A 15,904-nucleotide genomic window follows, 5' to 3' on the forward strand; every position below is an offset into this window, starting at 1 on the left:
GCTAACACTGTGATGTGTGTGTGTGTGTGTGAGACAGTGTGTGTGTGACTGTGTGTGTGTGTGTGTGTGTGTGTGTGTGTGTGTGTGTGTGTGTGTGTGTGTGTGTGTGTGTGTGTGTGTGTGTGTGTGTGTGTGTGTGTGTGTGTGTGTGTGTGTGTGTGTGTGTGTGTGACAGTGTGTGTGTGTGTGTGTGTGTGTGACAGTGTGTGTGTGTGTGTGTGACAGTGTGTGTGTGTGTGTGTGTGTGTGTGTGTGTGTGTGTGTGTGTGTGTGTGTGTGTGTGTGTGTGTGTGTGTGTGTGTGTGTGTGTGTGTGTGTGTGTGTGTGTGTGTGTGTGTGTGTGTGTGTGTGTGTGTGTGTGACAGTGTGTGTGTGTGTGTGTTTGTGTGTGACAGTGTGTGTGTGTGTTTGTGTGGTTTTTTTTTTGTGGACCTTTGGCCCGTCGCTCCGCCTCAGGCCAATGAGAGGTGTGGGGGGCGGACCAAGGGGGTGGTGTGAGTGTGTGAGGCCAATGAGAGGTGTGCGGGGGCGGGCGGCCCAAGGGACCAATGAGATTGCCGCTAGGGACACCGGACATCCAGGCAGGCAGGCAAACATACAGTGATTTCACTAATATAGTATAAGATACAGTGGAGTTTTTTGTCACCATAACTTATATGAAGTATGGTATACTTTATTGAAAGAGTGTGTGTGTGTGTGTGTGTGTGTGTGTGTGTGTGTGTGTGTGTGTGTGTGTGTGTGTGTGTGTGTGTGTGTGTGTGTGTGTGTATATATATATCTCTCTCAACTGTAAATATTCCTGTATATTCATTTGCATGTCTTAGACAGGTCTGCAACCCCGTCTTTCACCATTATCGCCCAGCACACAGCACTTCCACTGCAGCAAGGGATTCTGGGAAATGACATGCAAAACAAGAAGACAGCGCGGCTCCCATAGCATAATACTGCAAATACATTTTAATAGTTGCCCAATGCTCAGATTACGGCCACTCACAATTTAAAAATGATAACAAGCAAGGATCTCACTAAGGTGTAGACTTCACCCGTTCCTCCGTTGCATACACCAGGTCCACGTGTATGAATACCGCCAGACCTCTGCCACAGACCGGGAGCCAAGAGCGTGCGTCCACACTAGTTCATTCCTGGTCGAAGTCTCGCGAAAGCAGTCGCAGGCGTGTGCAGCATGCAGCATACAGTGTATCATACCCAAGTGGTAGAAACGTCACAGGAGTGTATTTGATCGGGATAGAGTATGGAAGTCCACAATAGATAAAAGAGTCCTTGGCTTAGCTTTGCCCTACGCGTTTCGTCGCAGCTATCTTTTCCTTTTTTGTGTTCCCCGGTCTGTTTGTCATTGTTTGTTTGTGGTTCTGTTCAGTTTGTATTTTGAGGTCACAGGGGCAAAATTGTTATTAATCATATTTATTTCCAATCTGATATCCACATACCCAAGTGAGCGCAGCAGAATATTATTTTTTCTTTTAATATATATATATATATATATATATATATATATATATATATATCTACTATATATTTCTGAAATGACTGTATGTTTGTCTGCATGGCCTATGTCCCTAGGGGAAATCTGATTGGTCCCTTGGGCCGCCCGCCCCCGCACACCTCATTGGCCTGAGGCGGAGTGACCACACACACACACACAGTGACACAGTGACACAGTCACACACACACACACACACACACCTCATCTCCCGGTTTCTTACCCGCCGGTCCCGTGTCTCCCTGTTTCCGCGCAAAACCCCCACCCCCCCCCCCGGCGCCGCTACAGTCAGCGGGGGAACGAGCGCCCGGGATACCCCCCACGGCTCTCAAGCACGCGCCGCAAGCCCCTGCGCTCTCCTCCCCGGGATGCCATGCGCGCACCTCCTCCTCTCCCCGTGTCAGGTCCCCCCCGGTGCCGGTGCTCCGCTCCCCCCCCTCCCCGGTGCTCCGCTCCCCCCCTCCCCGGTGCTCCACTCCCCCCCTAAACGGTGCTCCGCTCCCCCCCTCACCGGTGCTCCGCTCCCCCCCCCCCCCCGGTGCTCCACTCCCCCCCTCCCCGGTGCTCCACTCCCCACTCACCTCCCTCCTGCTCCACTCCGCTCCCGCTCCACTCACCCTCCGCTCCACTCACCTCTGCTCCCGCTCCACTCACCTCGGCTCCACTCACCTCCGCTCCCGCTCCACTCCCCCCCCCGGCGCGGGGACAGGCAGTGGACAGGCAGCCTGCCGCTGCCACGTGGCACCTAAGATGGCGGCGCACAGAAGGACCCCCCTCCTCCCTCGCGGAGTAACTAAGATGGCGGCGGCCGGCAGGTGAGGTGACGTGTGTGTGTGTGTGTGTCTCACTGTGTCTGTGTGTGGGACACTGTGTGTGTGTGTGTGTCTCACTGTGTCTGTGTATCTCACTGTGTGTGTGTGTGTGTGTGTGTGTGTGTGTGTGTGTGTGTGTGTGTGTGTGTGTGTGTGTGTGTGTGTGTGTGTGTGTGTGTGTGTGTGTGTGTGTGTGTGTGTGTGTGTGTGTGTGACACTGTGTGTGACACTGTGTGTGACACTGTGTGTGTGTGTGAGAGACACTGTGTGTGTGTCTGTAGGGTGGGGACCGGAGCTACACATGGGGGGGGGATACAGGGGGAGTGGGGAGGAGGGATCCGTAAATTTAAAGCAAACCAACCACCCTCCTGTCCACTGTCCCCCCCCTCCTGTCCACTGTCCCCCCCCCTCCTGTCCACTCTCCCCCCCCTCCTGTCCACTCTCACCCCCCCTCCTGTCCACTCTCACCCCCCCTCCTGTCCACTCTCACCCCCCCCTCCTGTCCACTGTCCCCCCCCGTCCTGTCCACTGTCACCCCCCCTCCTGTCCACTGTCACCCCCCCTCCTGTCCACTGTCCCCCCCCTGTCCACTGTCCCCCCCTGTCCACTGTCCCCCCCCCTGTCCACTGCCCCCCCCTGTTTTTCCACTGCCCCCCCCTGTCCACTATCACCCCCCCCCCCGTTCACTCTTCCCCCCCGTCCACTCTTCCCCCCCCTCCACTCTCCCCCCCCCCTCCACTCTCCCCCCCCTCCACTCTTTCCCCCCCCCGTCCACTCTTCCCCCCTCCCCCCGTCCACTCTTCCCCCCCCCTGTCCACTCTCCCCCCCTCCTGTCCACTGTCACCCCCCCACCTGTCCATCGTCACCCCCCCTCCTGTCCACCGTCACCCCCCTCCTGTCCACTGTCCCCCCCCCCTCCTGTCCACTGTCACCCCCCCCCTCCTGTCCACTGTCACCCCCCCCTCCTGTCCACTGTCACCCCCCTCCTGTCCACTGTTCCCCCCTGTCCACTGTCCCCCCCTGTCCACTGTCCCCCCTCTGTCCACTTCCCCCCCCCCCCTGTCCACTGTCCCCTGTCCACTGTCCCCCCCCCTGTCCACTGTCACCCCCCTGTCCACTGTCACCCCCCCGTCCACTCTTCCGCCCCTCCACTCTTTCCCCCCCCCGTACACTCTTCCCCCCCCCCGTCCACTCTTCCCCCCCCCCTGTCCACTGTCACCCCCCCTCCTGTCCACTGTCACCCCACTCCTGTCCACTGTCACCCCCCCTCCTGTCCACTGTCACCCCCCCTCCTGTCCACTGTCACCCCCCCTCCTGTCCACTGTCACGCCCCCTCCTGTCCACTGTCACCCCCCTCCTGTCCACTGTCACCCCCCCTCCTGTCCACTGTCACCCCCACCTCCTGTCCACTGTCACCCCCCCTCCTGTCCACTGTCACCCCCACCTCCTGTCCACTGTCACCCCCACTCCTGTCCACTGTCACCCCCCCCTCCTGTCCACTGTCATCCCCCCCTCCCCACTGTCCCCCCCTCCTGTCCACTGTCATCCCCCCTCCCCACTGTCCCCCCCTCCTCCCCACTGTCCCCCCGTCCTCCCCACTGTCCCCCCCTCCCCACTGTCCCCCCCCTCCCCACTGTCCCCCCTCCTGTCCACTGTCCCCCCCTCCTGTCCACTGTCCCCCCCTCCTGTCCACTGTCCCCCCCCTCCTGTCCACTGTCACCCCCCCCTCCTGTCCACTGTCACCCCCCCTCCTGTCCACTGTCACCCCCCTCCTGTCCACTGTCCCCGTCCCCTCCTGTCCACTGTCCCCGTCCCCTCCTGTCCACTGTTGTCCGTCCCCTCCTGTCCACTGTCGTCCGTCCCCTCCGGTCCACTGTCGTCCGTCCCCTCCTGTCCACTGTCGTCCGTCCCCTCCTGTCCACTGTCGTCCGTCCCCTCCTGTCCACTGTCGTCCGTCCCCTCCTGTCCACTGTCGTCCGTCCCCTCCTGTCCACTGTCGTCCGTCCCCTCCTGTCCACTGTCGTCCGTCCCCTCCTGTCCACTGTCGTCCGTGCCCTCCTGTCCACTGTCGTCCGTCCCCTCCTGTCCACTGTCGTCCGTCCCCTCCTGTCCACTGTCGTCCGTCCCTTCCTGTCCACTGTCGTCTGTCCCCTCCTGTCCACTGTCGTCCGTCCCTCTCCCGCCTGAAACACACCTTGGCGCGCCCTTAACATGCTGGCGGGGGAGCAGAGCAGTGGCGGCCGCAGCGGGGCTGACTGTCCTCACTCTCCCCCCCCTCCCCGTACCTCCCTGTCGCCTCCCCAAAGGTTCCTCTCCGCGTGAGGTGGGGGGGATGCCTAACCGCTATCTTCATGCCGCCTGAGGTGTGGGGGATGCCGGGACGCTAACTATTTGCATGCCGCTGCCACGTGAGGTATGGGGGGTGCGGGGGGGGATGCCGGCCTGTCCTCTAGCTTCATGCCTCACCCACTCACTAACTCACTCACCCACCCAGTCACTAACTCACCCACCCAGTCACTAACTCACCCACCCACACAGTCACCAACTCACCCACTCACTAACTCACCCAACCAGTCACTAACTCACTCACCCACCCACCCAGTCACTAGCTGAGACCCCGCTCACTAACTCACTTACCCGCCCTCACTAACTCACCCGCCCGCTCACAAACTCACCCACCCAATCACTAACTGACTAACTCACCCGCCCAGTCACTAACTCACCCACCCACAGAGAGAGGGCAATGGGGAGCAGAGATAGGGGGAGCGGGACCATTCAATCCCGGGCAACGCCGGGTATATCAGCTAGTACATATATATTACAACAAGACAAACTGCCTGCAACAGACTAACCAAATAATGAGTACTTAAATTAGTAATATAATAACCACTAACGGTGCTAGGGACTAGAAGTAATATAACAAGGAAAAGAAAAAGGAAAGCGTCCCAACTCAGCACTCAAGTATACTCAGAACAAATATCAATAGAAAATTATGATTTATTTAACAGCACAAATAATCAAACATAAAATACAAAAAATATTAAAACAAACCCTGGCATCCTCCTGTGATAGAATATGTGTCAGACAGGGGAAATCCCCTATGAAGATGCTGATGGGCCCCTAATACCCAAGGCAAGGGAAAAAAGCCTATAAGCACAACATATATGTAGAACAAGGGGTTAACAATAACCCCTTGAACCTACAAGGTCGGCCTCACCCCTAGTAAATATAAAACCACACAGCAAGCATAGATAGCACATGCACCAAATTGCCTAATACATGCTGATGTCAAATACATATATTATATACATACACCGTAAATGCAGTTGGTATAATCAAGGCAAACCAGGCACAGTACCAAAAAGAGACTGTTAGTATGGGATCAACAGTGGTTAACAGTTCACATCAGTTACCATAGTCCATGAGACCATCCATGCCACACTGTGATAGTAAAATGTCCAAAGGGTAAAGATCTTCCAATTGAGGGGTCCATCCGCAGGGGAGTCAGGGAAAAACAAATATATATCTATATATATACACACATATACATACACTGTGTATAATACTATTATCTCTCTATTAAGTACATACTGTATATATATATATGTAGCCCTGTGTAATTTTGGGGTTTCATGCCTCCTCCTGTGCAATAATTCCTGTTAAGAGGACAGGTTGCCAGGAGTAATCATGAGGTTTGCCCTCATCCTCTGTGATGTGTATTGTGTAGTGAAGGAAGTGACATCATCCTCTGTGTCCACTGCCAGTGACACAGGGGTGGTGCCTACTGGAGCTATATAGTACGCATCACTTCCTGAATTTAGTGTGTTGCTGTGTTGAAGTGAGTGTGAGTGTCTCATGCCACTTGAAGGAGACTATCTGATCCAACACAGTGCCAGGGCTCTGGCAAGGATTGTGGCCCTCCCTTAGGGGAGAGGTGGGCAGACTATTCCCCTTACTCTATTAGAGAGTAAGGGAAGAGCAAGGACAGCTTCTAGGGACCTGACTGAGCTGGGCAACCTTGATGATGTGCGGCTAGAAACCGGCCGCGATGATGGGCAGTCTCGCAGTCAAGATGCCAATAAAGAATGTCCAATTTGAAAGAACCTTCTTGCCTGAGACTGGAGTCATTCAGGGAGAAGCTGCACCCAGGGGTTCTCTCCCAGAGACTCCTCCCTGCTGTCGTGGGGACCTGGAAGAGATAGAGGCGCTGTACCAGAAGTGACTAGTTCTCAGCATTACCACACGAGCCAGTCCTGATGTATTTCCCTATACCTTCAAGCGGGAGACTCGGGAGTCCTGTAAGCCAGCACGTGCACCACACTGTAGTACATGTGTAGCCATGCTGTAAAATGGACTACAGTCATCTCTCCTGCTGACAGTAAGGCCTGGTAAGTTATGGGCATGCCAGCAGTAATTATGGAGGTTTGCCCTCACACCCTGGTGAGGTGCCCTATGTATGCATGGGAGTGGCCACATACTCTGAATCCATAATTAGTGATGTCAGAGTTGTGCCTGCCTCCAGAGGATACATAAGGCACAGCACCGCTCAAAAGTTAGGTTGTTGCGGAGTGTTGGAGGAGTTGGTTGTAGTTGTTGGAGTAAGGAGCAAGTCTGAGTACAGACTTGGGAGGAGGCGGCTCATAAGCCTGTGACCAGGGACCTGGCACAGGGAATATCTCCCTGAGGGGAGATAGGGAATCCACCAAATTGGGAAGAGATACCTTTCAAAGGGAAGTGCGGTGAGCATGAGCGGCTGAATACAACCACTGTGAGGGGCAGATGGCCCACCTCACTGCAATAAAGATGATCTTGTTAAATCATACCCTCGTGTGTAAGTGTGGAGTGATTACACAGAGGAGTGCACCACAGAGGAGTTCCTCACCAGGACCATCCACAAGCGGACGCTGGGATCCTGATGAGGTGGAGGCGCTGCACTGGATATAGGTAGGACTCATGCACACTACCTCAGCTGCCTGTCTGGGTTGGCAATCCCCACACAACATCATGCGGGAGACTCAGGAGTCCTGTTGCCAACAGGTGCACCACCAGACACTACACTGTAATGGGGGCTGGTTAGACCACAGGGGCCAATATGAGATTGGGTGGGTCAGGCTAGGCCAGAAAATCCGTTACATTTGGAGGCGCTGCTGAGATACCTGTCAACAGGACAGGCTTTTGCTTGGAAACAGGGAGAGTGTCTGCTGCCACTTTGTGCTGCGTTGGGACGGACCTAGGGGTAGTCAGGGGGGCTGATGGAGTTTGTCAGTCCGCAGGGACGACCTAGGGGCCTGAAAGGAGTTGGGGGTTTGGAGCCGGGCTATAGCTGTCCTAGTCACCTTGAGGCAGTGCTAGTTGGTAGGATGCCTAAAGGGATAGCCTGTTAACGTGGTCAGGAATTCTGGAGAGGGTCTGCGCTAGGCTAGCCAACAGTAGGTAGACGCCCAAGTACTGCATGGAAGAGCCAGAGTACTCTAGCCCATTCCAGACCACTCACCGAAGGGAGCACAGACTGGGAGGAAGGAGATACAGCAGACACTGAGAGAGTGAGCCTAGCCTGAGGTAGTGCAAACACGAGTCCAGCCTACATTAGGTACACAAGGTGGTGCATCAAGGTAATCTTTATTGTACCGGTGTGGTAGCTGCCCCGCAGTGGGGAGCTCCATGTACAATAATCCTAAGTACAGTGAAAGAATGGCGATCGCAAGAATGGAGGATCCGCGCGGTGCGGAAGGTCCAAGATGGCGGACGGAGGATAATGGAGAGAGCGCACATGGTGTGTGTGCGGGTGAAGAGCATGCTACGTAAATGACTTTCACGAGCCTGCTGTGGAGTGGTGCTAAGGCTGTGGCCGCACCGTTTTGGTCCTGCCTAGGGCCGCGGAGTACTACTCCGGATGACAGTGTTGAGGACATTGTGATTGCGGGTAGTGGAAAAGAAGGTTCTGCTTGCCAGCCGGTGAGCGCTATACAAAAAGCTACCTCAGTAGCTAAAGTGATTGGAAAAGCAAACCAAGATGGCGACTCACGCTTCCCTGGGAGACCGCGTGGGCTCGTTGAAGAGAATTCTGCAATTGCAAAAGTTGCAGACAGTTGGCCGGGATTGGCGCCAAAGAAAGAACCCCACCCTGTTGGGGGTAAGGGCGCGAAAGCTGTGGCCGCGCCCTCCAGGACTGTGAAAGGTGTGGCCTCAATTACAGGACATCCTATTAAGCTGTGGGACCCGCCCATAATTGCTACTAGTAGGGGTGGTTTCCAGCTTTGTCAGATGAGGGTGGAGCTAGTCAAGGGAGTGGCTGGCAACTCAACCCCTGCTTGTCAGTCGCGCGGAACCAGTGTACAGAACAGACCGCTGCTGCAAGTATCTTCTACTGAGACAATGGCCTGTCAGTCAGGAGTCAATACGATGGTCTCCACTCAACCATATTCAGCCCCAGGAGGCTTACTGGTGATTCGGGTGGCGGGCACCGAGACTGTGGTGTGCCTCTGTCTACAATGTAGGCTACCCGGCAGTACCGTGGGCACGGCGGCACGCTGTCCGCAATGTGGTACACAGTACCTGTGGCCTATGCCTACATTTGTGCCCATCCAGACTGTCGAACCCGCGGGGGATACGGCTAGGCTGTCCGCCGGGTCCCCCGGTGCACTGTGGAAGGAAAGTGCGGATCCCGGAGAATGGGGATCGGGGCCGGTTGCTAAGGCCGAGCCCGAGGAGAAAGGAGCGGTCGGTCAGCGTACCGACCGAGAGACTAAAAGGCGGTCGCCACGAACGGTGACCCCGAGCAGAGTGGAAGCGGATTCCTCCGATGAGGAACCCAGAGTGTCGTCCGGTGCAGTGGTCCGGCCTGTGGCAGTATCCTGTGGTGAAAACGGGAGGAAATTACCACTTACCGGGAGTATCGGTGAGAGGAGTCGGATGTCGCCAGTGGAGCGGAAGGCCGAGAGACGAAGTCCTTCCATTCCTGGGACCGGCGGGTCCAGCGGTGATGGGCGATCCACGCCCACCCTTCGGAGCGGTAAGAGCAGCACTTGTTCTCTCCAGGCTCCGGTGACGGCATCCGTGGAGGAAAGGCGGTGTCAGGCCCAGGCGGCGCAAGAGAAGGCAGCGGAACTTCTGGACGTCGTCCTGGAAGAAGAGATCCCGCATGGGGATCCATCTCAAGATGTCAGAGTTTCCGGTTCCGGTGATGACATCACTTCCGGCGGAGGTAGCGGAACGACCGGAGAGATGACAACAACGCCTCGGCGATCTGGCAGTGCTTCCCGATCACCTGTGACAACAAAGAGCTGGCAGGCTGTGAGGAGAGCCGAGAAGGGTGAGGCTCAGCCAGCGGAGAGTCCTCGCAGTGATCCTGGACAATCTAAGGGTAGAGAGCGGGTCGGAACCCCGCGGATACCATTTGCCCGTCCGTATGCCCAAACCCATGCCCTAGATAAAGCCCCTGTCCCCGTCACCTTTTCCCGTGGGTCCTCATCCAGTTTGGGAATGTCGGGAGGGTCCCAGGGAACTTCGGAGGAACGGACTGGGGAGAGACTGGCGAGTTATACGTCCGATGATGGGTCGGTGGGTGGAGGCTATTCAGGGGAGGCATCCATGTCTAGTTGGAGCCCTAGCGTGGCTATCGTGAAGTTAGAGGAAAGGCCAAAACGTGTGGGGTGGCCTAAGTCCCGATCTACCGGGACATCGGGGGTGTCTTCCTGGGGGGACACAGAGGAGGGAGATTCCCTAGAGTCAGAGCCCGAGAAGGTTAGGGAGACCCGGTGGTGGGCCCCATTATTCGAGGGTTATGTGGGATTGATGGACCGCACTCGGTTTCTACTACAAACGGAGGATGTAGTAGATTACTGGTGGGCTAAGGGAGAATTTACGGCAGAGAAACGGCAAAAGGAGATGCAGGAGCGGTGGTTTCAGATCTGCCACGGCAGTATAGAGCCCAAGGGTCCCAGTATATTGACAGACCCTGTGGACCCAGACGAGCCCGTCATGGGTGTTGCCAGGGAGGGCAGGGAATGCTAATTTGACTCGGTGCAGCCGGGCTGAGAGGGCTATTACCGCCAAGTACAAGTATTCCCATGGCTTGGAATATCCCTACGTTCCGGAACCCCTCATGCAGGAGATCGAGGACAATAGGGACAGGTGGTTGCGAGAGACCATAGAAGAGTATATGGTAAATAAGGGGGGTGCCATTAAGGGCAGCCGAGCTGAGGAGAGGATAGCACACCTTATGCGGGTGTGGAGTATAGGCAGGAATGTCTGTAAGCATAAAGTGGTGTATCAACCTGAAAGGGGGTTGCCACGTGATTACAGTGTGACAGTCCTGGACATGGGGGGTCGGGAAGTTAAGAAACCCGATCCTCGTCACTATTATTAGGGGGAACAGGATGGCTGTTGCGTAAGTTAGTGGCTGCTGGTCGGGGCTGGCTGACGCAATGTTTTGTGAATCTGTCAATGTTGTGACTAATTATGTGTGTCATTTCACAGTGCTTCCTGAAGAAAGGTACTTCAAATTTAGGTCAAGCCGGGGAAGGTGGGATTCACCAGGGGGAGAATATAGCCATGCTGTAAAATGGACTACAGTCATCTCTCCTGCTGACAGTAAGGCCTGGTAAGTTATGGGCATGCCAGCAGTAATTATGGAGGTTTGCCCTCACACCCTGAATCCATAATTAGTGATGTCAGAGTTGTGCCTGCCTCCAGAGGATACATAAGGCACAGAACTGCTCAAAAGTTAGGTTGTTGCGGAGTGTTGGAGGAGTTGGTTGTAGTTGTTGGAGTAAGGAGCAAGTCTGAGTACAGACTTGGGAGGAGGCGGCTCATAAGCCTGTGACCAGGGACCTGGCACAGGGAATATCTCCCTGAGGGGAGATAGGGAATCCACCAAATTGGGAAGATATACCTTTCAAAGGGAAGTGCGGTGAGCATGAGCGGCTGAATACAACCACTGTGAGGGGCAGCTGGCCCACCTCACTGCAATAAAGATGATCTTGTTAAATCATACCCTCGTGTGTAAGTGTGGAGTGATTACACAGAGGAGTGCACCACAGAGGAGTTCCTCACCAGGACCATCCACAAGCGGACGCTGGGATCCTGATGAGGTGGAGGCGCTGCACTGGATATAGGTAGGACTCATGCACACTACCTCAGCTGCCTGTCTGGGTTGGCAATCCCCACACAACATCATGCGGGAGACTCAGGAGTCCTGTTGCCAACAGGTGCACCACCAGACACTACACTGTAATGGGGCTGGTTAGACCACGGGCTAATATGGGTGGGTCAGGCTAGGCCAGATAATCCGTTACACATGTAACATGGAGCAGTTTCCTCACGTAAGGGGCCAATATGAGATTGGGGAGGGGAAACACCGTTACATATATATATATATATATATATAGCAAATGGAAATATTACTGTGTGCTCATTTGCATGTCTTAGACAGGTCTGCAACCCTGCCTTTCACAATTATCACACAGCACTTCCACTGCAGCAAGAGATTCTGGGGAATGATATGCAAATGAGAACACAGTGCCACCTTTTGTCTCAAGCTCACATAAGATGAACAACCCTTAAGCCAGGCCTGCCCAACTTGTAAAGTGAGAAGGGCCGAACTGCTCCAAGGAAAAAAAATTTGAGCCGCACGGGTTAAATCATCATCATCATCATCATCATCATCATCATCATCATCATCATCATCATCATCTCTCCTCCAGCACCTCTCATCATCATCATCATCATCATCCCCCTCCCCTCAATATGACACTCTCCCCCTCCCCTCAATATGACACTCTCTCCCCCTCCCCTCAATATGACACACTCTCACCCTCCCCTCAATATGACACTCTCCCCCTCCTCTCAATATGACACTCTCTCCCCCCCCTGCAACTCACATCACACCCTCCCCCTGCAACTCACATCACTCTATCCCCCCCTGCACCTCACATCACTCTATCCCCCCCTGCACCTCACATCACTTCCCCCCCCCCCTGCACCTCACATGTCAGCAGCCCACCCCCCCTCACATGTCAGCAGCCCACCCCCCCCTCACATGTCAGCAGCCCACCCCTCCTCACATGTCAGCAGCCCACCCCCCCTCACATGTCAGCAGCCCACCCCCCCTCAAATGTCAGCAGCCCACCCCCCCTCACATGTCAGCAGCCCACCCCCCCTCACATGTCAGCAGCCCACCCCCCCTCACATGTCAGCAGCCCACCCCCCCTCACATGTCAGCAGCCCACCCCCCCTCACTTGTCAGCAGCCCACCCCCCTCACATGTCACCAGCCCACCCCCCCCTCACATGTCACCAGCCCACCCCCCCCCTCACATGTCACCAGCCCACCCCCCCTCACATGTCACCAGCCCGTTTTTCACACCCACCCCCCACCAGCCCGTTTTTCACACACAAACACACACACACACACACCCTCTCCCCGGTACTAAGCCACGCCCCTGGCATGCTCTGACCTCCAACCCGCCCCCGGCATCCTGCTATTGAAAAAAAAATACTCACGACTGCCGCATCCTCCTCATGCTGCTGCTGCTGCCCCCACGTACCGCAAAACCCGGGGGCAGGAAGGGGGGGGGGGTGAATCGCCGCCATTTTTTTAAACTTTTTTTTTTTAAATTTATTTAATTGATTAACTGGCGCCCGGCCGGAGTCATCGCGGGCCGCACAGACAGGCCAGGCGGGCCGCACAGACAGGCCAGGCGGGCCGCACAGACAGGCCAGGCGGGCCGCACACAGGCCAGGCGGGCCGCACAGACAGGCCAGGCGGGCCGCACAGACAGGCCAGGCGGGCCGCACAGACAGGCCAGGCGGGCCGCACAGACAGGCCAGGCGGGCCGCATGTTGTGCAGGCCTGCCTTAAGCCAATGCATGCTGCTTTAAACACAGCTTTTAAACCTCATTTGCATTTCATTCCCCAGAATCCCTTGCTGCAGTGGAAGTGCTGTGTGCTGGGTGATAATGGGGAAAGGCGGGTTGCAGACCTGTCTAAGACATGCAGATGAGCATACAGTAATATTTCCATTTGCTATATGCTTTACTGTGGAGGGTTTTTGTCACTTGTTTTACCCACCATAACCTTAATAATACACACTCACACACACACAATTATTACTGTATCTATATAATAATATAGTACATAATATAATATATTGTACATAATACTATTATCTCTCTAAGTATGTATATTATATACATATATACAAAGTTCATATCTCCTGTCTTGCCTTTAAATACTTTGTTCTGGCCCAGGCACACCCTGAGAGAGGCGTAGCTGTGTGAGGCTGCTAGCTCTGCAAGCTTTCTCAGCCTGTCTCCTGTAGAGTTGATTGTTACTGTTCTGGCCCAGGCACACCCTGAGAGATGCGTAGGGACAGGCAGGTTAACTCAACCCCGTATATCAGGCGAGGGAACCTTCTTACTCGCTGAAGTGTTTATTTGGGGCAACAACATACAAATAAACGGGGGGAAGTACTGAGGGAACACTGGGACATGGGAGTAATGGAGGGGAAGGGGAGCTATGGGGGAAGTGGGATAAATGCAGGATATAGGGATAGGTAAAAACCAGTAACTTTCCTAGGATAGGAGAGATGACTGCTCAGGATGGCTGCTGGTACTAAGAGACATCATGCTGGTCTGGGCTGATGGGAAATTAACTGGGACAATACCACCTGGCAAGGGAAGGGGGAGCAGTCCATCCTAGTAAAAGGTAGGGGGTTGCCATGGCAACTGGCTGAAGCCAAGAAACCCACAAGGGGTCACAACATTGTTGCAACAGCGAGGCTGAGGAGTGCAGCAAGCCTGAAGGCAGAGAAAACACACAGTCCTGTTCCAGGACACTTCCCTTCTGGTATCTGAAGGTACCACTATATTAATATAAACATGTGGAACACATAAATATAACAACGATATATAAACAGGGCATGTATCATGACAGATGATACCGGCCGGTACTATTGGGCTCCAAAGTCTTTTGGCGCTCCAGGTGGGCTGGGTGCTCCTCATTATTTCTTAAGAGTCCATTAAATGTGTGAGCCCATGAATGATAATAGGGACACCCAAGTGGTGGCACCCCAAGTCCCCAAATCCGGGCAAAAGTTCTGGCTCCGACAAAGACTGGAATCATGTCCATGAGCGTTGTCAAGGCTCATGGAAAAGTCGGGCTGAACTTGTGTTCAGGGTCGTGAAGACTGGTTGGTTGGGTAATTCCAACCGTGGGTTCCCAGCACACTTGGGCATTGGTAAGGCGACTACCTGTTCTTGTGGAGTCGCTCTTGTTGGTCGTAGGATTCTGCTTCCAGAAGGAACTCCCTTTAGAGAGGTTCCCTTTTCCATTGACACAGTTGGTCTTGTCTGTATGCGTACCCCTTTGGACGTAACTGGGAATGACCATCTTTGCATCGGTCACTGTGCTGATAGTACTTAAGGCCTCATGCAGTAAGCGCCGATAAGGCTTTTATCTGCATTTTCCCGCCAAAATTGGATTTGAGATTCAGTAAGCGCCGATAAGTGGTCAAAATCGGTATTTTGTGTTCCCAATAAAAATTTATCGGCATGCGGCTGCCGATAACCCACTTATCGGCACTTTTCGGCACTTTTTGAAATCGGCTGTATTCTAGAAGGCCTGATCAGCTTATCGGTGCTGATCGGCACTCAAAAATGGAGATTTCTACGGCAATTTGTCCCGCCAACTAAAGTTGGCAAGTTGGACGGGAGAAGGATTGGCAAGGTTGCCGGGACGGCACTTAGAAAAAATAGCTCATCTCTACATCAATGGAGTCAATGGAGCGGGGACTTATAACTTTATAGGAGTGTTTACGTCCTATTGCTCATAATACAAATGTGCTTGGCATTACAGTGTCGATGTCATTCACTTCATCGTGCCACCGCTTACGTTTATTATTAGCAGAACATTGTACTTTTCTATGTTATGATGATTTGCGTGTCACATTAGTCTTAATGTTATGATGTGTCAAGGTAAACTCCTATAGTAAACTCTTAAAGGAAGAGGTCACATAATATGAAACATGTTACTTAAGTGTGCTTCAAATTATTATATGATGTAACAGATTTCACACATCTAACAGATCCAGCGTATAGTAATGTTGGTATACATTATAGAATGCTTTGAATGTGTAACGCATGATCAAATGTAAATGTAGCTCTTTGTTTTCATGTTTACATGTACTTTGTGACCTCCCTCTTTTGATGACGTCCGCAATTGTACACTCAATAACATTGCATGTTTACATTGTACACGATGCATTATAATCACTTCATGCTAAGTTATACACAGATCTATAATAGTTACTCATTTTTTCACGATTGAAACATAATCAATAGCAAGTATCCTGATGGCATTAAATTATGCATATGCACAAATTACAATTAGTTCATGTGAACATGTGACAATAACATGCGAAATTAGACATGTTGCAACGTACTTTTTCAACGTCAATGTCATGGTTGTATCCTAATGAGATGACTGAGTGTTGCGTTCAGAAGTGGTACATGCATTACACATTCCATAAATACTTGCGAATAAATGGTTGTACAAAGCTTAACGTTACATCATTGTCAAATATCATGATTGC

The sequence above is a fragment of the Ascaphus truei genome, chromosome 21 (genome assembly GCF_040206685.1).
Source record: "Ascaphus truei isolate aAscTru1 chromosome 21, aAscTru1.hap1, whole genome shotgun sequence".
Classification (NCBI taxonomy): domain Eukaryota; kingdom Metazoa; phylum Chordata; class Amphibia; order Anura; family Ascaphidae; genus Ascaphus; species Ascaphus truei.